Source organism: Nyctereutes procyonoides, unplaced genomic scaffold, assembly GCF_905146905.1.
Source record: "Nyctereutes procyonoides isolate TBG_1078 unplaced genomic scaffold, NYPRO_anot_genome, whole genome shotgun sequence".
Classification (NCBI taxonomy): Eukaryota; Metazoa; Chordata; class Mammalia; order Carnivora; family Canidae; genus Nyctereutes; species Nyctereutes procyonoides.
In genome coordinates this window covers 76905638-76931366 of record NW_026575146.1, presented here as the reverse complement: position 1 = coordinate 76931366, position 25729 = coordinate 76905638, and the positions used below count along the sequence as shown (strand labels likewise).

Below are 25729 nucleotides of genomic sequence, written 5' to 3'. Positions count from 1 at the left end.
TGGCCAGTGGGCTCCTTTCTCATGCCCCCCACATCTGGAGCCTCTCCTCCTCCAGGACAGAGTACAGGACAGCGCAGGGGTTTATCTACAGAGTCATTTTGACAGCTTCCAAGCTCCTCCTCCCCCTTCATTCCACACCCCACCCCAAGCCCAGTTCCGGTGCACCTGCCAACCCTGTGGGCAATAATCAGCACCTGACTTTACCCTTTTTTTAAAATAAATTTATTTTTTTATTGGTGTTCAATTTGCCAATATATAGAATAACACCCAGTGCTCATTCCATCAAGTGCCCCCTCAGTGCCCGTCACCCAGTCACCCCCCCATACCTCCCCTTCCACCACCCCTAGTTCGTTTCCCAGAGTTAGGAGTCTCTCATGTTCTGTCTCCCTTTCTGATATTTCCCACTCATTTTTTCTCCTTTCCCCTTTATTCCCTTTCACTATATTTTATATTCCCCATATGTTTGTCCTTCTCTGATTGACTTATTTCACTCAGCATAATACCCTCCAGTTCCATCCACATCGAAGCAAATGGTGGCTATTCGTCATTTCTAATGGCTGAGTAATATTCCATTGTATACATAAACCACATCTTCTTTATCCATTCATCTTTCGATGGACACCGAGGCTCCTTCCACAGTTTGGCTATTGCGGACATTGCTGCTAGAAACATCGGGGTGCAGGTGTCCCAGTGTTTCATTGCATCTGTATCTTTGGGGTAAATCCCCAGCAGTGCAATTGCTGGGTCGTAGGGCAGATCTATTTTTAACTCTTTGAGGAACCTCCCCACAGTTTTTCAGAGTGGCTGCACCAGTTCACATTCCCACCAACAGTGCAGGAGGATTCCCCTTTCTCCACATCCTCTCCAATATTTATGGTTTCCTGCCTTGTTAATTTTCCCCATTCTCACTGGTGTGAGGTGGTATCTCATTGTGGTTTTGATTTGTATTTCCCTGATGGCAAGTGATGCGGAGCATTTTCTCATGTGCATGTTGGCCATGTCTATGTCTTCCTCTGTGAGAGGGTTCATGTCTTTTGCCCATTTCATGGTTGGATTGTTTGTTTCTTTGCTGTTGAGTTTAATAAGTTCTTTATAGATCTTGGATACTAGCCCTTTATCTGATACGTCATTTGCAAATATCTTCTCCCATTCTGTAGGTTGTCTTTGAGTTTTGTTGACTGTATCCTTTGCTGTGCAAGCTTCTTATCTTGATGGAAGTCCCAATAGTTCATTTTTGCTTTTGTTTCTCTTGCCTTCATGGGTGTATCTTGCAAGAAGTTACTGTGGCCAAGTTCAACAAGGGTGTTGCCTGTGTTCTCCTCTAGGATTTTGATGGAATCTTGTCTCACATTTAGATCTTTCATCCATTTTGAGTTTATCTTTGTGTATGGTGCAAGAGAGTGGTCTAGTTTCATTCTTCTGCATGTGGATGTCCAGTTTTCCCAGCACCATTTATTAAAGAGACTTTTTTCCAGTGGATATTCTTTCCTACTTTGTTGAATATTAGTTGACCATAAAGTTGAGGGTCCACTTCTGGATTCTCTGTTCTGTTCCATTAATCTATGTGTCTGTTTTTGTGCCAGTACCACACTGTCTTGATGACCACAGCTTTGTAGTACACCCTGAAATCTGGCATTGTGATGCCCCCGGCTATGGTTTTCTTTTTTAATATTCCCCTGGCTATTCGGGGTCTTTTCTGATTCCATACAAATCTTAAAATAATTTGTTCCAACTCTCTGAAGTCCATGGTATTTTGATAGAGATTGCATTAAATACCTTTCACTATTTCTTATATTCCACATATAAGTGAAACCATATGATAATCGTCCTTCTCCAATTGACTTACTTCACTCAGCATAATGCCCTCCAGTTCCACCCACGTCAAAGCAAATGGTGGGTATTTGTCCTTTCTGATGGCTGAGTAATATTCTATTGTATATATAGACCACATCGTCTTTATTCATCCATCTGTCAAAGGATATTGTTGGCTCCTTCCACAGTTTGGCTATCATGGACATTACTGCTATGAACATTGGGGTACAGATATCCCAGTGTTTCACTACATGTGTATCTTTAGGGTAAATACCCAGTAATGCAATTGCTGGGTCATAGGGTAGCTCTATTGTTAACTTCTTGAGGAACCTCCACACAGTTTTCCAGAGTGGCTGCACCAGTTCACATTCCCACCAACAGTGCAAGAGGGTTCCCCTTTCTCCACATCCTCTCCAACATTTGTTGTTTCCCGTCTTGTTAATTTTCCCCATTCTCACTGATGTGAGGTGGTATCTCATTGTGGTTTTGATTTGTATTTCCCTGATGGCAAGTGATGTGGAGCATTTTCTCATGTGCTTGTTGGCCATACGTATGTCTTCTCTAGAGAAATGTCTGTTCGTGTCTTCTGCCCATTTCATGAATGGATTGTTTCTTGGGTGTTGAGTTTTATGAGTTCTTTATAGATCTTGGATACTAGCCCTTTATCTGGTATGTCATTTGCAAATATCTTCTCCCATTCTGTAGGTTGTCTTTTAGTTTTTCTGATTGTTTCCTTTGCTGTGCAGAAGCTTATTATCTTGATGAAGTCCCAATGGTTCATTTTTGCTTTTGTTTCCCTTGCCTTCATAGATGTGTCTAGCAAGAAGTTGCTGTGGCCAAGTCAAAAAGGTTGTTGCCTGTGTTCTCCTCTAGGATTTTGATGGATTCTTGTCTCACATTTAGATCTTTCAACAATTCTGAGTTTATCTTTGTGTGTGGTGTAAGAGACTGGTCTGGTTTCATTTTTCTGCATCATACAAGAGCAACTTAGAGAGAAATTTCAGAATTATGCATTTGGGGCCAAAGAGCTAGGGGACTGTAAGAATAAGTGCAAAGGTGATCCTTTTGGTGTCCATAGGGGGAAGTGCTCAGTGACACTTGAGAGATGGAAGGAGGGAAGGGGGGTAGGAAAAGTGTGAGGGAAGGAAGGAAGTGTAAAGGGAAGGAAGGGAGAGAGGGAAGGAGAAGGAGGTTTGTGGGACCTCTGGGCCTTCTAAGTCATGTTGCTTATACTGGCATGACTGGAGATGCTATAGCATGAGGGTTAAGAACCCCAGTTTCGGAGTCAGATGGGTTGGGCCCCAAATCCCAGAAGTCTCAAGCATTAGCAAGCTCTGAGCCTGTTATCTCATCTGTGGAAATCAGGGAAGAGAGTAGCCACCTCACTGGATTGTGTGGACTCACTGCCCTGCATGTGTGCTGGTATGTGGTCAGCACTAGGTACATGGCTCCTGACTTAATTAATCTAATTAATTGATGTTAATATATAAACCTCCTTAAGGTGGGAGAAGCAGCTTGGACACGGAGGGCATGAAAGCTCAACATCAACTGACCCCACCCCTATCCCTATGCCAGCAGCAAAAGGCAAGGGAGGCAGTGGCCTTGCGGCAAGCACTGTGCCAAGAGTCACTGAGCTTTGAGACTGACTCTGTGCTGGTGGTGCTCCAACCCATGACCCTTATCTATAAAGAAAGGCGGAACCCCCCTCTTGCCCCAGCTTGGGCCCAGCTAGGAGGCCATCTGCAGATTTTGCCTGGCCAGTATCCAGAGGGCCCCTGGTTCCCATTGATCATCCATGCATACTGGGCCAGAGGGTTGCATATGGTAGAGCAGAAGAGGGTGAGGTTGAACCCAACTATGAAGCTGACATCAGTAGTGGTTACTGTGGGCATGTCTGGACTCCTGTAGCAGCCTAAATAAATTCCCAGAGAGAGTCACAACCAGGGACCTGGGATCTCTACCAGGCCCTGTCTTTCCCTCTCAACCTGGTCCCTTCCCTGGGCTCTCAGTTGCTGTGTGATCCTAAGCAACTCACCTCCCCTCTCTGACCCAGTGGGTTCAGCACTTGTCTTTATATTCTTTGAGGGCAGGGGCTATGTCATGTCAGTGCCCAGCACATATTTGATGCTTCATAATTATATGTTAAGTGGACAAATAAACCAATATTAACACAGCACCATCTCTGCCCATGAGAGAGGCAGACACATATCTGAGAGTGAGGAGATTTATCCATTTTTTCAGAAAATGTTTTTTTTGAGCACTTGCTACATGCTAGGCACTGTCTTAGGTTTGGGGACACACCAGAGACCAAGGCAGGCCTGGCACTGTCTTCACAAGGCCCCCATGCCAGTCAGGGAGACAGAACCATCCCTGATAGTCAATGACCTAGAGTAGCCTGAGTGGGGGATGGGGGAATCGCAGAAGGGGGGGGGGCAGTGCCTGACCCAGCCTGAGGGAGGTTTTCTATTTTCCAACCCAACTCTGGGAGAGATAGCTAGTTGTTCTCCAATATCCATTTCCCTTTTTCCCATAATAATAGTACCCCAATATTTAGCTAGGCACGTGGCCTTCCTGAATAAGAACTACATTTCCCAGCCTCTCTTCATATACCAGGCAGAGGGAGTGTGTGGCCATGTGACTAACTTCTGGCCAATGGGGTGTGAGCAGAAGTGATGCTCTCTGACATGTTCTTAAAGGAAGGGAACTTCCCCTTCCCTTTTTCCCATTCCCAGACTGGAATGGGGACAGAATGGTCAGCCACTTTGGTCCATGCCAACAAGTGCTACTCCCTAAAACTGGGGGAGGATTTAGAAGGAGCTGGGCCTCTGATGCTATAGTGCAGTTATATCCACACAAATATTATCATACCTATACTGTCAAAGGTGGGGGGGGGGCAGAAGGAATAAGCCTGTATCTTTTGAGCCCCTGTTAAATTGAATCTTTGTCAAAGCAGCCAAATATCCCAGCAAATGCACATGTTGTCCTTGGGGCACTGAAGGCCATGGAAGAGTTTTGAACAGGGAAGGGATGTGATCAGATGAGAGGCTGGGAAGAGCCATCTGGTTGCTGGGAAAGGGAGGGTGGGACTCACCAAACACAAACTAGCAGACATTCCACATTGGGTGGCTCATGTCCACCTTGATCTTCCATAGGGTGCAGAGGCCCACATATGTGTGGTTGAGCACAGCGATGTGCAAGGAGCCTTGTGGACTCACTGTCTTCTGGCCCGCGTAGGCAGGGCCAATGGTGAGGCCCCCTGAGATCGCATGGAAGGTAAGGACCTGCTGGATCATTTTCATATCCCATTCCCAAAGCCAGCTGAAGGACAGGAACCTATCTTCAGCCAAGCCCTAAACAGCCAGGGTGACAATGTCTCCTTCCGGAGGTAGGAATGGAACAGTGAGATGGTTAGATGGGTGGCCACTGGCGTCGCCCAGGGGCCTAAGAGAGAGGCTGGGATGGTGGGGAGAGAAAGAAGTCCAAAGTCTTGTAAGAGTCAGAAGAGGAGGGATTCCCTGGGTGGCGCAGCGGTTTGGCGCTGCCTTTGACCCAGGGCGCGATCCTGGAGACCCAGGATCGAATCCCACATCGGGCTCCCGGTGCGTGGAGCCTGCTTCTCCTTCTGCCTGTGTCTCTGCGCCTCTCTCTCTCTCTCTCTCTCTCTCTCTCTCTGTGACTATCATAAATAAATAAAAATTAAAAAAAAAGAGTCAGAAGAGGAGGCACGGACACACAAAGAAGCCACATGAAGACAGAAGCAGAGACCAGAGTGACAGTCATAAGCCAAGGAGCACCCAAGACCACCAGCAGCTGGACAGTGCAAGGAGCCATCCTCTCCTAGAGACTTCAAAGAGCACACAGCCCTGTCCACACCTTGATTTCAATTTCTGCCTCTGGGACTTGGACAGAACAAACTTCTGTTGTTCAAAGCCACCAAGGTTGTAGTAATTTGTCAGGACAGCCCTAGGAAACTAACACAGATGATAACAGAAAAGTGTCTGAGGAGCCAGATGGTGTAATAGGCTGTAATGAAAGGTAGTGAGTTTCCAGTCACTGGAGGGAAAGAAGATGGGGACCTCCTCAGGGGTCTTGTTTTCAACTGGGATTTCTGCCCCCATCAGAAGTATCTCAAAACTAAAAGTCACTTGGTGCCTGTCCATGTGTCAAACCCATGAACAGGTCTCACTTCTACCTCCCACTTGCCCCACCTGGCATCCATCCTGCATGTCCCTCAGGCCCCTCTTCCTCAATCACTGTCCTCAGGGCTCCAATGGAAAGATCCTCCCCTTGGAAACCTTTAATGATGTAAAATCACCACAACATCTTAAAACAATAATACTCAATGTGGGCAAAGATATTCAGAAATGGACACTCTCGTACACACTTCATAGCAGGCTACACTAGCATGTTGTTGTGAAGGGCAGTTTTATGCCATGTATCAAGAATTAAAATGTGGCTCAAATATTCTACTTTCAGGAATCTGGCCTAAGAAAACAAGCTGTGATGTGCAAAATAGATTTATATATACAGCTCCTCCTGACCTATCCCATGTCCCCCTCCCCATCCCTATCTTTTCATCTTCTGCTGATCACTCAGTTGAACTCCATAAACCAGCACAGACCATGAGAATATAGATGCTTTTTCTTCTTTATTTCCCTTGGGCTCCTTCCTTCCTTCCTTTTTTTGAGGGGTTGGAGGTTAGGAGTCAGGGAGACCCTGTTCTCCCACTGTCTGCTCATCTTTCAAGGGTAAATGCAGATATCACCTCCTCTAAGAAGTTTCCGGACCTCCTGGGAGTAAGTTGGGTGTCTCCTACAGGTCCCCAAGTACCCTCACTTAGTGCTTGAAAGGCAACATCAAGTAATTAACAGGAAATATTGTAGAGCCAGTCTCAGATTCTAGCACCCACTTCACATGGTTGTGTGACTCTGCAAGTTACCCACGTCTGTGGCAGTTTTCTTTTACACATATATTAAGCATTTATTGTGTACCAGGGACAGTTCTGTGTACTTAGCAACCCACTCAATCTCACAGCCACCCTATGAGGCCAGGGTTATTTCTACCCATTTTCTGAATGAGGAGGCTGAGGCCTTGAAAGCTTCAATGGTTTGTCAAAGCTCCTGGAATGTAAATAGCAGAGCTGGATCTGAATCTAGGATGTCAGCCACTACCCTATGCACTTCCAGGCCTCAGTCTCTTCATCTGACAAGTGGGGCTAACATTAACAGCGTTTCTGCACAGAAGGCTGCAAGGACTAGATGAGCAGATGATGAAAGCACCTGGAGCAGCATCCACCCATTGTAGTGCTCAGTGACCCTCAGAGAGTATTACCACTCCCTGGACTATATCCTCATCCCTTATCTTCACATTTTCATCATTTCCAGTAACCATAGCCTAACTACCACCACCCCCACCATGCCTACTATTTTCTAGGCACTCAAAACAGTGTCCATTTTACATTTGCAACAGCCCCAAGGAGGGATACAATCATTGCCCTATTTCACAAGTAAAGGAAGTAAGAGGATCAGAGAGGTTGAGTACCCTACCTCTGCTCACAGAGCTAACAGAGGTAAAGTGAGAATTTGGCTGGTCTCACTCAAAGCCACCTTGCCCCACAGCTTCCCTTTCAGACATAATCACTTAGCAGAGAGAAACTCCATCCCTGGGTCTGACATAATATTTGTCAAGTGCGTAGGTTCTGGGGAATTGGAAGTGGGACCAGCCAGAACTTGAAGAATGGCCAGATCCCTGTTGTTCTGTAAATATGCCATGGTCTTGCCTCAGGGCCTTTGCCCTTGCTTGCTTTCTGCTCCAAACACTCTCCCAAAGGTACCCACAAGGCTTCCTGTCTCACCTCATTCATGTTCTTATTCAGGTGTCACATCTTCAGAGACCTTCCCTGAACCACTCTATGTGCACCCAGCTCTCTATGTTCCCCACCTCCCTGTTTTATTTCTCTTTAGAGAACTCATTACCGTCTGACTTACTCTCTGTTGCTCTGTGTTCGCTGATTATCTGCCTCCCCCTAATGTCAGCTCCATGAAGGCTGGGATTTCTATCTGTTTTGTTCACTCTTGTTTGCTCAGAGCCTAGGAAAATGCCTGGCATATAGTAGGTGCTCAATCCATATTTAATGAATGAATGTCTGAATCCCTGAGCTGAGTAGTCTATTTAATCCAAAGTGAGAATTTTCATCCCCATGGCACACAGGCAGGAATGGAGGCTCAAAGAGGCCAGGTCACTTTCCAGCCACACAGCTCATGAGGGAAAGAAGTAGGATTTGGACACAAGTCTGTCTGATGCAGCATTTTAATCACCATGCTATACTGCCACTGGTTGAGAGAACATGCTAGTGGCCATCCCCACTTATGACCCCTTAGTTAACTAGGACTCTCTCAAAGGTAAAAAGCAAAAGGTATAAAGAGACAGAGCAAGTCCTCCTGCAAGGAAATCCCATGAACATCCCTCCAAGGCCAAGACCAAGTCGCCTTCTTAGCTGAGGGCAGTCCGCCCCCTGGTGGCCATTCACTGGCACTGCCCCACTGGTGTCCGAGGACACTAGAATTAACACAGGTAACAAGTAACAAGTAAATGCTTAAAATCCCCTAATATACAAAGAACTCCTGAAAAGCAACATGAATAAAGGAAAACAGCACAATATTTTTAAATTGACAAAATACACGAATAAGCAGTTCCCAAAAGACACCATTCTCAAATTTACCCATAAACTTAGAAAAAGATACACAGCCTCACCAATGACAGAAATGCAATTTAAAACAGTGTTGAGGGGGGATGCCTAGGTAGCACAGTCGGCTGAGTGTCCAACTCTTGGTTTTGGCTCAGGTTATGATCTCAGGGATTGAGCCCAACATCAAGCCCTGCATTGAGCTCCCCACGCTCAGGGTGGAGTTTGCTTGAGTTTCTCGTACTCTCCCCCTGCCCCTCCCCACACACTCTAAAGTAATAAATAAATAGATGGCTGGATGAATGAATGAATGAATGAATGAATGAATGAATAAATAAATAAATAAATAAATAAATAAATAAATAAATAAATAAAATCTTTTAAAAATGTTGAGGTACAAATGTTCCTATAACAGATGGGCAATAATAGGGGAAATATTAATTACGTCCAGCACTGAAAAAAGAGACTCTTTCAAATGCTGTTATATAAAGTAAATTGATAAACTCTCTGAAATGATGGTATGTATTAAAACACATCACACATGAGCACCCAGAAATTCCAAATTCGGGCAATCTATCCAAAAGAAATAGCCACATAGGCGGACAAAATATAGGCACTAGGATGTTCACTGAAGCATTACTCTTAATTGCAGAGGACCAGAAACAAGTTAAATGCTAACTGGTAACAGTGATTAAATAAATTAGTAAATTTTTACTGTAAAACTATAGAAAGTCACTAAAATTAATAAAGTATGAGAGCATCTGGGTGGCTTGGTAGGTTGAGTGCCTGACTCTTGAGTTTGGTTCAGGTCATGATCACAGGATCCTGGGATGGAGCCCCACATTGGGCTTCCTACTCAGAGAGGAGTCTGCTTCTCCATCTCCTTCTGTACCTCCCCCTGCTCATGCACACTATCTGTCAAATAAATAAAATATTTTTTAAAAAATAAAAAGGTATGTTACTGATGTAGAGAGATCCCAAAACTTACCATTAATTGTAGAGAAACAAATAACAAAAACAATAGCCCTGGGACACCTGGGTGGCTCAGCAGTTGAGTGTCTGACTTCGGCTCAGGTCATGATCCTGGAGTCCCAGGATCGAGTCCCACATCAGGCTCCCTGCATGGAGTCTGCTTCTCCCTCTACCTGTGTCTCTGCCTTTCTCTGTGTCTCTCATGAATGAATGAATGAATGAATGAATGAATGAATGAATGAATAATAAATAAATAAACTCTTTTAAAAAACAATAGCCCTATTGGAACATATTTTTGAGAGCTCAAGAAAGATCCATACCAAACTAATATGCAGTATGGTGCATATTTGTTGGGATTTTTAGCTGCCTGGCATCTGAAATTCTTTCCTATGTTTGGAGGAATGAGCACCATATGGATCTTGGTAGTGACTGAGCTTATCCTTCCCAACAGAAGCTCCCAAGTTCTGACATCCACTTCCCCAGCCTCTGTTGAGTTAGGTTACAGACATATACTCTGGGTTCAGGCAATGTGATCCACTCTCCTTGGACTTTGAATTGAGAGCTGATGACACAAGAAGCAGAACACTAATTCCTTGGGTAGGGAGCAGAGGCACTGGTGTGGCCCGGGTCCAGTAATGGAACATTAAAGCTATGGATGCCCCGGCTAAGGGAGCATGGCATGCATGCTTGGTGGCCATGCCCCCTCTGCACCAGCAATGTGGCATGATCTGAGCCGTGCTCCTGGATGCTGACCCCCTTTATTGCTCCGTCAGTCAGGGTTCTGTGTGGCAGAAACAGAGTCCATTCTAGTTAACCCAAGCAAGGATGGATTTATTCAGGGTGTTGCTGTCTTATTGACACACTGGAAAGTTTGGGGGATTGGCTCCAGGATGATCTTCCAGTTGAAGATGATAGGAGACCCCAGAACCAGGTTGCCTTTGTCGAATAGTAATAGTGGGATCCAGTTTCAGGGGCTGAGTCTGATGGAGAAGTGTTTCAATCACCCCAAGGATGAGCCTGAAAGGCAGAATGCTGCCCAGATCCCTACTGCCCAGATTTAGGGTAGGAATGGGGGAACCACTAGGAGACACATGACTGCAAGGAACTGAGCCATGAGGGCTCAGAAGCCACATTGAGGGTCTACATATAATATACACAGTCCTGCAGCTTATTCTTTTTGCCTTATTATATTCCAGAGTTTTCTTTCATATCATGCACAGCTTCTCAGTGCTGCAGTCTTTCACTGTAGGAATGTGTCACAGTTTACACAACTAGTCCCCTGTGTATGGACACTTGAATGGTTGCCAAACTCATACTTGTGCAAGCGTATCTGTAGAATAAATGCCCGGAGACCAAGTCAACTAGTAAATGCATTGGCAATTGTAGTTAAAACCTAGAGCACGAGATGGCCCCAGCAAACTGAAGGATGGGGGGAATGGCTGGGTGTGCACCCTGCACACTGGTGCTCACCCTCCATCAACAGAAACCTCTCCCCTTCCTGCTCCCAGCACCCGCAGCCTCGCCACCACTCTCCACAATTCCGAACCAACTCTGACCTTCACCCCAATTTCTGGTAGTCACAAGGAGCTCCAGAAGCCTAGGTCACCCATATCTTCTAAACTCTAATCCCCAGAGTCCTGTTCTCAAGTCCTACCTCTTATCACAGCTCCTGAAACCTTTCCTCTGTGCTTCCAGAAATTCAGGCTCTCACCAACAACATATCTTTTACCCTCTCTTTGTTCCAAGGTAGATACTCGCCCCTGGGGCATCCCCTCCTTGCAGCCCTCTCAAGGGGTGGCTATTTTCTCTCCCACAGCTCCTTGCCAGTGTGACTAGAGGGAGTGGGTGATGTCCCTTGCTCCTCACTGCTGCTCCCAGACCATATGAGATCTCATGGAAAGTTCTCTGAGCTGACACTGCAGCTCACTTTTCACCCATTGGCCTGAAGTATGTAGATTTTTCCTAACATATGCCTTTGGTTGGGTTGCTCTGTGATGTGTCCCTCCACCTTCATACTTCCAGCAATCCTCTTTCCTCTACTGGAGGGGTATCAGGTTTATTTTCATTTCCTGTTCCATCTGCTCCATCTATTTGGCTGTCTGGAACAGGGGATTCATCTTCTGCTTATTACATGCTGCTGGCTGGTGTAGTGTTAGTTTTCCTAAAATACATGTGGAATCGAAGTTAGTCTGTCTGAACTGACGCCAGAACCATGTGTGATCAGCACCTGGCCAGATCCAGCTAGGACGGAAGGAATAAAAGAAGTGCGAGATGTCAACAGTCTGGCTTCTGGAAACAGAAGGCTCTGAACACACCAGGTTCAAAGAAGGAATTGGAAACACTTCCAACAAACACTGCCAACAGAGTATGGCAACTCTGGGTTTGAATTCTGGCTCAGCCACTTTCTCATTGGGTGATCTTGGGCAAATTACTAGATCTCTCTGAGCCTTCTCCTCATCTGAGAAGTGGATATAACAATATGCATTGATCACGAGGTTGTCAGGATATTAAAATGGCTGCAAAGTCTTTGTCACTTCTTTACAGAGAGGATAGGACTAGAACCCCTCCCTGGAATCTGGGCTGGCTTGGGACCACTTTGACAATAGTTTAGGACAGAAGTGATTCACGACTTTCCTGGTGAGGTCATAAGAGGTCATGCAGCTGCCAACTGACTTCATTTTCTGTGGCTACTGTAAGGAATTTCTGCAAACTTAGTAGCTTAAGAGAACACAAATGTATTATCTCACAGTTCTGCAAGTCAGAAAGCTAATGTGGCGTGGCATGGCCACATTCCTCTGAGCTCTTGGGGAGAATCCATCCCCTTGCTTTTTCCAGTTTTTAGAGACACCTGCATTCCTTTAGATTAGCTGCTGGTCCGTCCTCAAGGTGCTCTGACCTCTCATCATCCCAGCTCCTTCTCTGACTCAGACCCTCCTGCTTCCCTCTTGTAAGAACTCTTATGATTACAATGGGCCCATCCAAATAATCCAAGTGGATAACTCCATCTCATGATCCTTAACTCAAACACATCTGCCAAGTCCCTCTTGCCATGTGAGGTAACATATTCATAGGTTCAAGGGGTTAGGATGTGGATATCTTCAGGGGGGTGCATTATTCAGCCTGCCTCTCTGTGCCTCAGTCTCCTTGCCTTTGAAATGGGGGTTAATAGTCGTACCCACTTCTGAGGTTGTTGCAAAGAATAAATGAGATCATATGTGCTTGGAGCTGGGCTGGGCACTAGGGAGGGCTCAGAAGTATTAGCTTGTTGGCTTAGTTTAGAATCCCCCAGAAGATGACTCTGAGACATCCTAGTTAGTCTGGGAAGTTAAGGAACAGTGGTGGGGGGTGATAAAGAGAAGGAAGGACATAAAGGGTGGCTGCTATGCCAGCTGCTGTGGCAGGTAACCAGAGGTCAAGTCTGTTGGGAGACTCTGGGAAGCAGGACAGGCACACACCAAGGACAGAGGGCGCTGGGGTATTTGTGCTCCATTTTCTCTCAGGCATTGTCTGAGGGCTGTTCCTACAGGACATTAACTCCATGGCACTCCCAGTCTGGCTCATGCAGGCCAGAAAAGGTGAGATGATCTGAGGTTGTGGAGGAGAGTTGTCACATCCAGCCAGGGTTGCTAAAGGCGCAGCCCCCCAACTCTTGGCACCTGCTAAGGCCACTCAAGCCTTCAGAGGTAGGGGACTCCCAAAGACAGCTGTGAACTTTTGTGCCATGGGTCACCCCCATCTCATTCCCTTCTTTCATAAGGCATGAAAGAAGCCTCAGTGGGCAGTGGCCAAAACAAGTCAGGGTCCCCGAGGAGGCCGATGAACTGCCAGTGCCCTGCTGGCCTCAAGAGGCAGGAAAGTCCAATGCAAAGTCATTCTGGTGGAAGGAGGTTTATTGTCAGAAGATCAGAGGGTGCCTCCAAATCAAAGGCAGGATAGAGCTGGTCTCATGGGCCTGAGCACACCCTCAGTGCAGCTTCTCTCCTTTCCCTGAACTCAGATGAACCACTTCATACCCCACACACTGTGTGACCTCCTTTGTCCTGTTTCCTCATCTCATTCTCATATACAAGTATGATGACACTTTTCTTCCTGTGGGAACACAGTGTGGCTTTGTGTGTGTTGTTTTACACGTGGTATATATGCTGCATGTGGATAGGATATAGAGCTATATATGTTATAATGTTTATTATCATCATTTTCTCAAGCTCTGTCCCTAAGGGGAGAAAATGGCTGTCCCAAGTCCCTGCTTTGTGTCTCAAAGTGAGCTACCAGAGGGTACCCGACTGATTTCAAATCCTGAAAACCAGTTCTCCTGGTGGAAGCCTGTTGGTGCCAGTCTTGGACATGTTCTGGAATGTTCATGGAAATGTAATGTTCATGGAAATGGAATCAGATGTTACATGGTCTTTCATGTTCAGCTTTTGCTCAGTATCATGAATTTGAAATTCATCCCAGTTATTGTGTAGATCAAGAGTTCATTCTATTTTTTTAATTTAAAATCAATTACTTAACATATATTGTATTACTAGTTTCAGAGGTAGACTTTAGTGATTCAACATTCTTATATAACCCCCAGTGGTCATTGTATCACCTGCCCTCTTTAATGCCTATCACCCAGTTACCCCCACTCCCCTCCCCTCCAGCAACCCTGTTTGTTTCCTATAGTTAAGAGTCTCTCATCTCAGTTTGTTTCTCTCTCTGATTTCTATTTTATTGCCAAGTGGTATTCCACTGTATGGATGTTCCACAATTTGTTTCTCCATCTTTTAATGGACATTTGGATTATTTCCAGGTAGAGTTGTCATAAATAATGCTACGGACACACAAATAAAGCTCCAAACATTCATTCTCAAGACTGTGAGGGCTCTGTCTCAGCTCTGAACTGTGGTTTCTGCTATTTGGGGGATGGCCCCATTGTCAGTGACTGAGCTTGGTGGGGCTGCTGGAGACTGGGCATTTCTGTTCAACTTGAGACTTCTCCAAGAGGCTTTCTTCGCTCTGGAACTCCTCACTGGTGGCTGGGATGCCAGCATATCTGGGTGTGGTTTGCTCCCCCATTTCCTTTCCTGTCACAGGCATGTCTCCCTACCAAAACCCTTGTATAGCCCACTCAGTCTCAATGTCTGCTTTCCAGAGAATCCAGCCTGAGACATATGTAAAGTGCTTGGAAAAGTACCTAGAAAACGGTAAGTGCACTGAAAGCATTGGTTTATCACTGTGATTTCTTTTTTAAAGATTGTATTCATGAGAGACACAAAGAGAGAGGCAGAGACGTAGGCAGAGGGAGAAGCAGGCTCCCTATGGGGAGCCCAATGCAGGACTCAACCCCAGGACCCCGAGATCATGACCTGAGCCCATGGCAGATGCTCAACCACTGAGTCACCCAGCTCCCCCATCATTGTGATTTTTATGCAGAGATGGGCATGCAGATTCTGGGGCTGTAGGCCTGGGTTCAGTTTCAGGGCATAAGAGCCCCCTCTGAGTGGTGAGCAGCATTGCTGGGGCCTGCCTCACCTGGGCCTATCCACTGAAGGCTTTTCAGGGGCCCCCATGGCTCAATCCTAAAGGAAGAGGTGTGAAGGAGGGTTGGGGTCAGAAGTCCAAGCATAATTCCTCCACTCTCTTTGTTCTGACCTCAGCGCCCAGCCTGGAGCTATTGTCACTGGAGGAGGCAAGAATTTTGAAAACAATCCAGGTGTTTGGGGATCCCTGGGTGCCTCAGTGGTTTAGCGGCCTGCCTTCAGCCCAGGGTGTGATCCTAGAGCCTCAGGATCGAATCCCACATCAGGCTCCCTGCATGGAGCCTGCTTCTCCCTCTGCCTGTGCTTCTGCCATTCTCTCTCTCTCTCTCTCTCTCTCTGTGTGTGTGTGTGTGTGTCTCATGAATAAATAAATAAAATCTTTAAAAAAATGAAACAAAAACAATCCAGGTGTTCATGATGAAATGGGGCTAGATGCTTTTATTACTGAACCAAGCCCTTGGGACAAAAGGTGGCAGCAAGCCCTTTTATTACCCAAGAGGATCTGAAACATAAGAGCCCTGCCTGAAGTTTCATCCAAGGAGCATGGAAGAATGGGCTGCCACAGTAGCCCACGTGGACCAGGAGGAAAGAACAGACGTGGGGTCAGCTTGTGTCCCTGGAGTCCTGACACCTCCACCTGGGAGACTCAGTAGTTCCACAGGTAAGTGTGCAGCCCCTGCCCCAATATTTCAGGCCCCAAATCATTAGGTGGGACAGATCAACCAGGCAGGGTTGAGAGGAGACTCTAGGCCCAGAGTAGGGAGTCAAAGCCCACCTAGGGTGAAGGCAGTATTGATGTGTGGGTGGGGGGACAGGGGAGAGGCACAGGACACATTTACTCACATCACACAAGAGGGCTGATCAAGCATCCAAATGAACTCAGGATATTGGGAGCTGGGTTCCAGGCTCTCAGAGCAAGGCGGCATAAATGAAGCAAGAGAAAAAGCTGGAAGGACACTGTGGCCCTGACTGGGACTGGTGGTCTCAGGGTAAATTGATGGTTTTTCAGCAGGTAGTCAGAGACACAAAAATCAAGACTGACATAAATGTGGGCTAAGTGACACTGAGCGTGCAGACCCTGGTCTTGAAGAACCACTCAAAGGAACCAGGGCTCTTTGAAGATACGGCTCATCCTGAGGACAGGGCAGCGAAAGTTCAAAGTGGGCCTGGAACATCTTATTGTGCCAGAAAGCAAGGAGAGATGGCATCAGTTTGAAAGGCAGTTGAACTATTCTGGGCAAGTAAGGGATATTTTTAGCATCAAAATAAATGAGCATTTGCTAAGGGCTGATGTAACAAAGGACCACCCACTGAGTAAGTTGAACAACAAAAACAGATTGTGTCCTTGTCCTAGAGTCCCAGATCAAGGCCTGGGCAGAATCTGTTCCTTCTGAGGCTACAGAGGGAGAATGTGTTCCCTACCTCACTTCTGGCTTCTGATGACTTGCAGACAGTCTATGGCCTTCTGGGTGATGTAAAATATCCCTCCAACCTCTGCTTTCATGTTCACATGGCGTTCTCCCTGTGTGCATGTCTATGTCCAAATTTCCCCGTTTTATAAGGACACCAGTCACGTTGGGTTAGGGACCCACCCAACTCCAGTATGATCTCATTGTAATTAATCATACTTGCAATGACACTATTTCCAAATAAGGTCACATTTTGGGGCACTAGAGAGTTAGGACTTCCGTATATGAACTTGGGGCTGGGGATGGGACACAACTCAACTCTCCACAGATAGTAACAGATATAAGTAACAGATATATTTTATTTTACTGAATAAAACAGGAAGCCACAAGTCCATACTGATATATAAATAATACTGATTAATAAAATTAATAAAGTGAAAGTATGATAAGGAATAGGATATTTACAGTCTCAGATTAGCTCCCCACAAATGAGTAATTCATTACAAAGTAGGGAAAGGGGAACCTTTAAAGAGGCCCTATCTGCCTGGGTGGCTCAGTAGCTGAGCATCTGCCTTTGGCTCAGGTCATGATCCTGGGGGTCCTGGGATCAAGTCCTGCATCAGGCTCCTCTGCAGGGAGCCTGCTTCTCCCTCTGCCTATGTCTCTGCCTCTGTGTGTGTGTCTCATGAATGAATAAATAAAATCTTTTTAAAAATGCTTTTAAATAAAACAAAATAAAGAGGCCCTATCTCCAAATACAGTCACATTAAGGGCCAGGGCTTCAATATATGAATTGGGGGTGACATGATTTGGGCCATAATAGCTTCCCTGTCCCTGAGGACAGGAGCTCAGAGGCAATGTTTTCCAGTGAGTGGTTCCTGGAGGCCCTTAGCAGGACCTCCCAACCTGCTGCCCACAGAAGTACCCCGCTCGTGAGCACCCCTAGGGTTGCCTTCTTCCCTCTCACTTCCCCATCCCATACAGGTGCCTCCTGGGACTATACAACCAACTCAGCCTTGTGCACCAGAAGCCTGGTCACAACAGCTGTTCCTGGGGGCCCCAAACTTGCCCAGTGTCCCAATGCCAGCCCTGGCCTGGGTGCCCAGTTGCAGGCAGAGGAGGGGACTGATGTCGGAGTCCCTTGGGGCCAGGGGTGGGCACTGCCTATACAACTTCAGAATCCCAGTATGGACACCAGAGTCTCTTTCCCAGGGAATTTGGGACTGAAACCAAGAGATTCTAGCTCAGGTTGAAGAAGAGCTCTGAAAATGGGCACTGGGGGTGGCCTCCTTTCCCCATGCTGGGCACTGAGATGCAGGGGAAACAGATTTGCAGGGAAGTAGAAAGGAGAGTAGAAAGACACAGAAGCGAGTAGCTGGGGCTTTGATGAGGCTCTCCCTCTGCTTTCTCTTCTGAGCCTTCTCAAAACATGCACTGTGTCCTAGGACACGTTCTTTTTTGCTTTAAAGCATCCTGGGTTGGTGCCCCAGTCACTACTGGTGCATAACGAATGACCCCAACATTGAGCACCTTGAAACAACCATGTTCCCGTTCTTCCCAATCTCCAACTAAGGCCAGGAATTCAGGAAGGGCTCAATAGGGTGGCTCTGGCTCAGGGTCCCACAGGTAGGTGAGATAATTGTTCGTTGTGTATGCCACTACATTTGGAGGCAACTTGTTACATGGCAATAGGTAACAAACACACCTAGAAAACAGCAGATCTGGGACCTGGACTGAGCTCTGAGTCTACAATTAGTGTTTTCTTCCTTAGAGTACATTGAAGCTCCAGGCCCAGGTAGGGCTGGGAAAACTTAGGGAGATGGAGGGGGTGATGGTTAAGCAGACTTAACTCCTCAAAGGGGAGGATAAAAGTTTTGTGAACCAGCCTGAGACACAGAAACAAGACAGATGGACATGCAAGGGTACAGAAGATGGTTTGACTCCTGCCTGCTTCTTTACAAACGCTTTTTGGTTTTAATATTAATGTGTGTGTTTGGGTCTTGTAATTCTACCCAACTTGTAATTATTAAAAATTTTAAACCCACTGAGAAGAGTAGTAAAATGAATACCTATATCCCTTTACCTAAACTCACAATTAACATTTTGCCACATTTGCTTTACTACGTTCCCAAATTTTCCTAATGCAGTTAGAGAAAAGTATGCAAGAGCTAAATATGCAGCTCAAATTCTTGCAAACACCAACATAAGTATGTGCCAGAACCCTGCCAGTGACAGAGGCTGCCCTTTTGTTCCACCCAGTCACCACCCCCTCTCCCTCGACCAAAGGCAACTACTAGTGTGACTGTCACACCATATTGATGAGATAAATCTGAGACGAGATTGTTCATCTCTAGGGGGAGGGTCAGATTCCCTAGAGAGTCAGAAAAAAGATCTTCAGGCCTCTCTCCAAGATGAAAATGCAGGCACACACATAACATTTGGCACTCAATTTGAAAAGATGCCCAGTGCTGAAGCTCATCTGGTCAAGAACAGAAGCAGGTGGAGCTGGTTGGAGGGGGATGGGGGTTGCTGGGAGACCCTGGGCTCAGGCAGCTCTGCAGGTGGGCCCTAAGGAAAGAGTCCTCCTCCTTCTTTGGGAATCCAGGTCCTCTCCCCAGCTCCTCTACGCAAGCATTCAGAGGCATCTTTTGCATGAATGCCGGCTTTGTGTACAGGACTTTGTCAGTGTGGGCAGTGTTGTCGAGAACAGCTGTGAGCAAGCAGAGGCGTTTGTGATGACAGATGAGATTGTGAGCACATGTGGGATGTTTTAAAATCTAAATCTTATTTTCATTCAGGTAGGGTCAGGCCAACAGATCAAGAGATTGCCACTAAAGAAACAGTCACGGTTCTCATGTAGAGCCACATGAAAGAACATCCGTGGGAGGGCAGTGAGAGAGGGTATTGATTGTGGGTTTTGTTTTTTTTTTCTTACAGGAGAAAATGGGCAGTCGGGTAAAGCAGGCTAAGTGGGTTTAAAATTGGCTGGTATGAATAATTTCAGCAGGCTATGGAGTGTAAGGTCTGTCCCTAGTTGTCTGTCCCTAATTGTCTGCTGCCTGACCCTGGGATTCAGGCAGGGAGAGTGGCCCACACAAGAGAGCCCCCACCATAAAGAAACTGGTCAGAGGTGGTTAGTTTGCATAGGAAAGGCATGCTCACAGGCAAGCCTTTTGCCATCTCACTTTACCCTGAGGAGATGGACTCCTCCAGAATTAGCAAGGCCCCAGAGGCTTCATAATACTGAAAAAACAAAGAATGTGGCTCATACAGTTCAGGATACAAGAACTCTCCTAAGTGCTTCTGTGCATTAGCTCTCTTGGCCCTCACAGCAAAATCAGGAGGCAGGAGAAAGCAAATCTGATAAAGATGTGAGAAATACTTCCTGCAGGCTGACGAGAGGTTTATTCACACGGTGGCAAGGGAGTTCGAATCCCCACGGGGAGTCCCCTCCAAAGGAAAGACACTGGGTTCTAGGAGATGTGATAACCAGCAGACGGGAGACGATTATGGAATGACAGGATGTTTTGATCAGCACAGAGAAGAGCAGGGCTGTGTGGAAGAGGACTCAGCGCCCCATTTCCTTAGAAGCTACAAATGAGGTTAAATCTGCAAGACTGAGTCCAGAAATGCCTTATCAGAAGCTCCAAACCTGGGCTGAAAATCGAGGCTGTCTCTGTGTTGATGGGGTTCAGGGTACGTCACCCCCAAATATGGCACCTTGGCACTCTATGCTAAGCTGAAGGAATTTTAAGTAATAGCAGGCGCAGGAAGGTCACTCTCACCCTTCTTCCCTGAAACAGGTCATAAAACTCCCACATGAGAGGTCCCCTCCCTGTACCAGGGGAAAGAGGACATTCTCATCACCAGAGAGAGGGAAACGGGGGCCGAGATATCTGCACAAAGCTTGTTAATTCACCTGTATCTTCCTCACCACCGACTACCCATAGCCCCAACCCCTCTGTGTTGTCAGGTCTTCACACATTTGTCTACTGGGTATAAAAGCTCCCTGCTCTGGGCGCGGTCTCTGGGTCTTCATTTAAGCAGGAGGAATTAATTAGAAATAAGCAGAATCTGAAGAACAAACCATAAACCAATGAATCTGAGGAACTGGGATTCCTGGGAGCCAGTCTGTGTGTAGGCACCAATGGTTCCTACCCAGCTGGGCCTCATGGGGGTCTGGGGCAGGGGCTCCCTTGGCAGTTTTTTTTTTTTTTTTTCTGTATTTCTCCACTGGGTGGAGACACAGAACACACTGTGAGCGTCCCTTTCAATTTGCTGGCACAGTGTTTTGTTTCTCAGAGGCGAGTGAGGGTGGGACAGACTGGCTGCACCCAGGGGTCTAAACTTTGACAGTAAGACACCACATCCATCTGGTGCTCAGACTACACTCGAGCAGACCACAGCTGCTGGGGAATTTGCCAAAAGCCGGAAAGCCTGCGCCCACCAGACAGCTTAGCCAAAGATCCACCCTCCTCTGCAGAGTTTATACCTAAAATTCACCCCATCTCGAAAGGGGCTTTTCATTCCTCAATTTTTATGTTTTTCTAAGTATTTTAAAGACATCTAAAAAAAGAAAAAACAGTGAGATAAGGTCTGTACTGAATTAGTAGTATTGTCCTAACATCGATTTCCTGATTTTAACACTAGACTAGACTTAAGATACATTCAGGGAAAAAAAAAAAATTCCTGATTTTGACAAGGTAGTATAGTTATATAAAATATGATCACTGGGGAAAGCTGGGTGTGATACAATAAAAACTCAATATTGGTCTTTGTTCTGGGTTCCTGGCACACAAGTCCTGAAAGCTTTGGGAATCTAGAGTGACAGAGTTCTCCTTTATGCCAAAAATGTGACTGGGGGCCATCAGGTTGGGGGCTGATTGCCAGAAAGGCCAAGACATGGTCAGAGGGTCAGAACTTTCAGCCCCACCCCGGACATCCAGGGAGGAGAGAGGGCCTGGAGGTTGAGTTAATCACTAGTGGCCAATGGTTTAATCAATTGTGCCTACGTAACACAACCTACTTAAAACCCTCAACACTGGAGTTCAGAGAGCTTCCAGGTTGTTGAACACACTTAGGTGCCAGAAGGGTGGCAGACTCAGAGAGGGCACGTGGAAGCTCTGTGCACCCCTTCCCCATACCTTGCCCTCTTCCATTTGGTGTTCCTGAGTTGTATCCTTTATAATAAACCAGAAAATGCACGTTTGAGTGCTTCCCCGAGTTTTACTGAGCCATACTAACAAATTACTGAACCTGAAAGGGAGGCAGATTGGGGAAACCCCCCAACTTTGTAGCCAAGTTGAACAGAAGTGTGGATGACCTAGGGACTCAATGCCTGGGACTGGCATCTGAAGTAGTGGAAGTCTTGTGGAACTGAGTCCTTCCCCTGTGGGGTCTGATGCTAACTCCAGGTGGTTAGTGCCAGAGTGGAACTGCAGGACCCTCAATCAGTGTTGGGAGAATCTGACAACTGGTTGTTGGTATGAGAAAAGAAACCTACATGCTTGCTGTCAGAAGTGCTGGGAGTAGAAACAGTATACTGGGTGAAGGGTGTACAAAGGGACTCCCAGTCCTTTTTTTGTAACTCCTCTTGAGTCTTAAACTCTTTCAAAATGGAAAGTTACAATTTAAAAAAAAGAAAGAAAGTTACAATTAAAACAAAAAACCATGTGAAAGGCACTTGGATTTAATTTTGCATTTAAAACGAACATTTGTTTTTTCAAAATTTGCCAGTCTTTCAAAGGATGGAATTATTACACTTGGGGCTCTCTTGTTCTAGTTTATAAACTTTGGCAAGACTTTGTGGACTTTCCAGGCCATTTACCTAAGCACCTTTTCTTTCTATAACAAAAACCAAGTTTTATTTTCACTTGTGTATTCAATGTGATTGAAATTTTACGACACTCAGACCGATGCAAGCACATTCACAGAGGGAGATGAATGTTAAGATAAGCTGGTCATTAGAAGTCACCTAAGACTTGGAAGCAGAAAAGTCAGCAGCCAGAAGCCTACTTCCTTTGGGAATGTGGAGGCACTGTCTGCAGAAGAGCTCAATCTAAACTGGGATAATGAAAGTGAGCATTTATTGAGTGCCTACTCTGTGCCAGGCACAATTTTAAGAGGTTTAGTGGATGAGTTCATTTAATCCTCACATTGACCTTAGGAAAAAGGTACTAATATTATCCCCCCTCCATCAGAGACGAAGAAACTGAAGTCTGGAGAGGTCTTGTCACTCCCAAGTTCACACAGCCAGTGCGTGGCAAGACAGGAATTTGAACCGTGGCCATCCAGCATGAGGTCTTCACTGCCCTGCTACAGCAGCAGAGCCTGACACAGACCTCTCTTCAGGTGGTGGACATGAGGTGTGGGCCCTATGAAAACGAAGAACAGTGGATAGTCTTTCCTGCTTTGTCGAATATTAGTTGACCATATTGTTGAGGGTCCATTCTGGGTTCTCTATTCTGTTCCATTGATCTATGTGTCTGTTTTTGTGCCAGTACCACACTGTCTTGATGACCACAGCTTTGTAGTACAACCTGAAATCTGGCATTGTGATGCCCCCGGCATTGGTTTTCTTTTTCAATATTCCCCTGGCTATGTGGGGTCTTTTCTGATTCCACACAAATCTTATTTGTTCCAACTCTCTGAAGAAAGTCCACAGTATTTTGATAAGGATTGCATTGAACATGTAAAATTGCCCTGGGTAGCATAGACATTTTCACAATATTAATTCTTCCAATCCATGAGCATGGAATGTTTTTTCATCTCTTTGTGTCTTCCTCAATTTCTTTCAGAAGTGTTCTGTAGTTTTTAGGATATAGATCCTTTACCTCTTTGGTTACGTTTATTCCTAGGTATCTTATGCTTTGGGGTGCAATTGTAAATGGGATTGACTCCTTAATTTCTCTTTCTTCAGTCTCATTGTTAGTGTATAGAAATGCCACTGATTTCTGGGCATTTTGTATCCTGCCACACTGTTGAATTGCTGTATGAGTTCTAGCAATCTTGGGGTAGAGTCTTTTGGGTTTTCTATGTAGAGTATCATGTCATCGGCGAAGAGGGAGAGTTTGACTTCTTTGTTGCCAATTTGAATGCCTTTTATTTCTTTTTGTTGTCTGATTGCTGAGGCTAGGACTTCTAGTACTATGTTGAATAGCAGTGGTGAGAGTGAACATCCCTGTCATGTTCCTGATCTTAGGGGAAAGGCTCTCAGTTTTTCCCCATTGAGAATATTTGCTGTGGGCTTTTTGTAGATGGCTTTTAAGATGCTGAGGAATGTTCCCTCCTTCCCTACACTCTGAAGAGTTCTGATCAGGAATGGATGCTGTATTTTGTCAAATGCTTTCTCTGCATCTATTGAGAGGATCATATGGTTCTTGTTATTTCTCTTGTTGATATGATCTATCACGTTGATTGTGGGGAACCCTCTTGCACTGTTGGTGGGAATGTGAACTGGTACAGCCACTCTGAAAAACTGTCAGGAGGTTCCTCAAAGAGTTAAAAATAGAGCTACTCTACAACCCAGCAATTGCACTACTGGGGATTTACCCCAAAGATACAGATGCAGTGAAAAGCCGAGACACCTGCACCCCAATGTTTATAGCAGCAATGTCCACAATAGCCAAACTGTGGAAGGAGCCTTGGTGTCCATCGAAAGATGAATGGATAAAGAAGCTGTGGTATATATATACAATGGAATATTAGTCATTAGAAACGACTAATAGCCACCATTTGCTTCGACATGGATGGAACTGGAGGGTATTACGCTGAGTGAAGTAAGTCAATCGGAGAAGGACAATCATTATATGGTTTCACTCATATGGGGAATATAAAAAAATAGTGAAAGGGATTATAGGGGAAAGGAGAGAAAATGAGTGAGAAAAATCAGGGAGGGAGGCAGAACATGAGAGACTCCTAACTCTGGGAAAGGAACAAGGGGTGGTGGAAAGGGAGGTGGGCGGGGGGTTGGGGTGACTGGGTGGCAGGCACTGAGGAGGGCACTTGACGAGATGAGAATTGGGTGTTACACTATATGTTGGCAAATTGAACTCCAATAAAAAAAATATACAAAAAAAGAAAGAAAGAAAGAAAGAAAATTAAAAACGGGACACCTCACTAAAATGGAGGCAGGAGGTTTGGGCAGGAGGAGCTCTCACACCCTACCCCCGGTAGTCAACAGCAGACCCGACAGGAAGAGAGGAACTTGACGTTCCACAGACTTGACCTTGCACATGGATACTACTCCAGCCTGAGGAGGGAACGGTTTCCTCTCTCCCTGGTCCCACCAGCAACAGCTCAGGCAGTGCAAAGCTGCCACACTTTGAACTTCCAGCTTACTGCAATGGACTTTGGCTCATAACAAGCCATCCCAACAGACTCTCTCTCCTTAAAAAATTGTGCCTTCCCCAGACTTCCCAATGGTTGCTTTTGCTACAGCTTCTTTGTCCAAGATTGCGATTCTCTTTTATTCCCAAACAAACCCATCTTTTGCTGGCAAATTGGCAGCAGTCTTACCTTTAAGGTTGGTAGCCCTCAGAGGACATTACCAGCCTTCAGTGCCAGCAGAGCTGATTCTGGGAGTTTCCGTGTCCCTGTGCTGGCCCAGTCTCAGGTCCCCTGGGAACAGACTCTGAGACAGGGAGCCGCGTGCAGGAGTTTGCCCCAGAGTGCGCCTGGATCCAGGCCTGGTGGATCTGCCCACGGACAGTGAGGCCTCTGTCCACTCAGGACTCAACCCACCCTCTGGAGAGCCCTGAGGTCGGACTGTCCCAAACTGAGGCTAAGGGGTTATTATGGGTTGAACTGTGTCCCCAAAAAGATGAAGTTCTAACTCCCAGGACTGGTGAACGGGACCTTCTTTGGAAATAGGGTTTTTGCACATGATAAGTTGAGGTCAGTAAGGCAGGCCCTGATTCAATATGACTGTGTTCTTACAAAAGGGGGAAATCTGGACTCTGGGCCTGAAAGCGAAGACAGAAAGTGAAGTGAAGACACACAGAGAACATAATCTACAAGCCAAGGAACTCCTGAGGCTACTAGAAGCCCAGGGACTGGCCTGGAACAGACTGTCTCTTCTGGCCTCTGAAGGAACAAACCCTGCTTGACATCCTGACTTTAGGCTTCTGGACTCCAGAACTCTGAGGAAATACATTTCATTACTCAAGCCTCCAGCTGGTGGTACATTGTTTTGGTAGACCCAACCAAACCAACACAGGGGTCAGCCTTTGTACCCCGCAGTGACCGATGGCTGACCACCTGCAAGGGGCACGATGCTGGCAGTTCCTTTTGGAAGAGGGTGATTCCAGGGAGGGATCCAGAAGGGAGTG

At 46.1% G+C, this 25729-nt stretch overlaps 1 protein-coding gene across 5 annotated transcripts in view; it reads right to left on the bottom strand.

Moving 5' to 3' along the window:
- Positions 1 to 16501, bottom strand: part of CEACAM20 (CEA cell adhesion molecule 20) — a 56316-nt gene extending 39815 nt beyond the window's left edge. For all 5 annotated transcript variants that reach the window (XM_055309827.1, XM_055309826.1, XM_055309824.1 and 2 more), the window contains exon 1: positions 16414 to 16501. The gene's annotated coding sequence lies outside the window, so the exon portion shown is untranslated. The remainder of the gene's footprint in view (positions 1 to 16413) is intronic.
- Between the last annotated feature and the right edge of the window lie 9228 nt (positions 16502 to 25729).